Below are 2,930 nucleotides of genomic sequence, written 5' to 3'. Positions count from 1 at the left end.
CACCATCATGCCAAGTGTAATATGGTGAGAACTGGGGACATGACAATAAAGCCCGATCAATCCAACCCATGACACCTAAATAAATAAAATCGTCAGTGAAGGGGCAGATAGGTATAGTTCAATTGCGATTGAGCGCTTGAAGTCGAGGCGATACACAAGAGATGACCACGTTATTTGACATTAGTAGAGGACGATTCTTAATGTATTATATCAGGCATATAACCCCCTTCACATGATCACGATTCAATTATTAAAATGTAATGACAAGCAACTGATCATCCGCCATTGAATCACTGATTGTGATATAAGAATCTGCGATAAGATGATTTAACATCTTCTGGAGAAAAAAAATTACATTTAAATCATGTCTTCTGATGACAAAAAAGGATGTTATCCACCCTTGGGGTAACTAGCTACCATCAGCAAATATTTGTAAAATTTAGAAATTAACCAACTAGTCTGTTGTAGTGGTTTTATTATGCCTTTTCTACATTGTCCCAGAGCGACTAAATATTGGAACGTAAAATAAAAACGCACAACTAAAAGGCTTCTGGGAGCCTGAGACTAAAAAGGTAGCTAAAGCACAAAACTAAAACAATGCAAAACAAAAAAGGCCAAAACAATACGAGTGTAATAAAAGTGTTTTAGATTACGAGAAGTCATGCATTACAATTCCTCCTGAGAAGGAAACGCGCTCAGCCACAGACGATCGCTGTGCGCATCAGGAGACGACGGCGGTGACGAGGACGCATATCTTGTTGAAATAAATAAACCTGGAAAGAGAGCAAACCACACACAAGTCAAGCGCCCGTTACACCCGCAGCGAACACGTGTTTCATTTATGAATGATCTACATTCATCATTCCATTCTCATCAGCAACTTTGGTGAAATACTTCAATCTAAATGGTGAAATTAATTCTCTATATCAGTTCCTCACCTTTACCAATACATGATTTCTGTTTAGCTCAATCATTGCCCATACACCAGAAGTGCAGATGAGGATTAAGAATTACGATTTGTCACAGAGCACTCTTTTACACATGCTTTTTCTCCCAATTCAAGCATTTCAGTTATACTGGAGGTTTAGCGAAGAGCAACTGTCAGACCATTCCTCACTCAGAACTGAGGCATGAAGCCCGTCTAAAGAGTGCATCGAGTGACCTTGGACCCTCCATATAGAGGATAGGTACTACTTCGCCTCCCATTTCCCATTAGAATGTTTGTAGCGCAGGCCTATTCTCACCTTGAGTCAAGCGCCGGTGTGCGCTGCTTAGTAATAGCGGGCCGGTGGTGGCGGTGGCAACCTGTCGGCGTAGGGGTCCCTGGTACGGGGTAGGTTGTACATCGCGGGCCGAGAGACGGGGGAGAGTCGGGAACGCTCATAGGAGTAACCGTTACCGGAGGGGGGCATGGTGGGAGGAGGGGCTCTACGAATGGGACTGCGGTCCCTGGCGTAGTACGCGGACGGGGGAGGAGGGAAGGGGCGACGCTCGTATGGGTCGTGAGGGGCAGGTCGAGCCCTGTATTTCTCATAGTAATCCACCACAGCATAGCTCTCCCTCTCGCGCTCATAAGCACGCTCTGGTAAGGAGCTTGTCTCGGTGGTGGAGCAGGGTACCCGTGATGAGGGCGTGGGTGACGACCTCTTAGATAGCTAGGGGGTGGGAGATCTGGCCCCCCCATGGCTACCCACGGGGGGGCCAGTATCCTCCCCTCTCAGGTGGGGGTGGGGGGTAGTCTTCTTCCTCCTCATACCTGGGACGGCTCTTTGATATCTGGACATGGATACGTTTCCCTATTAGGGGGAGAAATGCCAAAAAACATGATTAGGTGGAAGAGCAGTAGTAGCCACATTTCTAAATGTGTAACTTTCTTAAACAGCATAAATCTTACCCTGGAATTCCACGTTGTCTAATCCCTTGATGGCATCCAAAGCCTCATTTGAGTTGTCCATGTGCACAAACGCAACGTTTTTGACGATCGCACATTCAGACACTGTGCCGTACTCCTCGAACAAAGTGCGGAGCTCATCGTTGTTGCCTTTCTCCACGTTAGTCACGTGGAGTTTGACGGCTCCCTGGTTCTTCCCGTGATTATCCTCGACGTTTATCGCCGTGCCATGCAGCTTGTAGAGGTGCAGGCTGCGGATGGCTTTGGTGGCAGACTTATGGTCATCCATGTGGACGAAAGCGAAATTATTGACGATGGCGCATTCTGTGACGGCACCGTACTGTGAGAACAATGCCTGAATTTCATCCTTGTCAGCCTCTCGAGGGAGGTTCCCAATGAAGATCTTGACCATCCTTGAAGCAGTGTTGTAGAAATCCTGAGGTGAGAGGGGGGAAATATCAATGATGAGACAATTAGGCACAACCCCCCTCCCCAGGGCCACTTATTCAGTCAATGTTGTTGGCCCATTTACTCAAAACCTTTAAAGTTACTTACTGACTGGATATGTATCTCAAACTTGACTAGATAGCTAGCTAACCATATTATCAAATACTTACTTGTAGATGCTAGCTATCTGACTAGCTAGCGAGCAGGTTTACATGACAAAGTGCAGTGCACATATCGGGCATCAAGGCGGCTAGCCATCTAGAATGCTAGTTAACCACTTTCGCCAGAAACCGGTCGTTTTCAAACTTCGAAAACGCAGATAAGCTTATTATTTCAGCAAACCAACTTTCATGCAACCACAAACAAACATTTGTCGTAGTAAATATAAAATGTTATAGCTTGGTCTGACTAAAATGTTGTGCATGACCCATTCTGTGTTAGGAGCTTGTTTTCAATCAATGCTCTACCTATGCGAGAACAATGGACAGAGGACCATCTCTTGTCAAGGACAACACCCACGCCTCCAGGCCACAATCTATGTGGCTCCCCACGAGTTCTTTTGACACAAACAATTTTCTGTGGAAACTATACT

At 45.8% G+C, this 2,930-nt stretch overlaps 1 pseudogene across 1 annotated transcript; it reads right to left on the bottom strand.

Annotated features, from left to right (window-relative positions):
• Window positions 1–1,018: 1,018 nt before the first annotated feature.
• On the bottom strand, window positions 1,019–2,303 carry LOC311112886 (RNA-binding protein 4B-like; annotated as a pseudogene). The gene is made up of 2 exons: window positions 1,895–2,303; window positions 1,019–1,796 (listed from the first exon to the last, which is right to left on the bottom strand). The product of its transcript is annotated as an RNA-binding protein 4B-like (transcript).
• Window positions 2,304–2,930: the final 627 nt, after the last annotated feature.

The sequence above is a fragment of the Coregonus lavaretus genome, assembly GCF_964263955.1.
Source record: "Coregonus lavaretus genome assembly, chromosome: 39".
Lineage (NCBI taxonomy): Eukaryota > Metazoa > Chordata > Actinopteri > Salmoniformes > Salmonidae > Coregonus > Coregonus lavaretus.
Note: the sequence above shows the minus strand (reverse complement) of the source record. Positions and strands in the feature narration are given on the sequence as shown.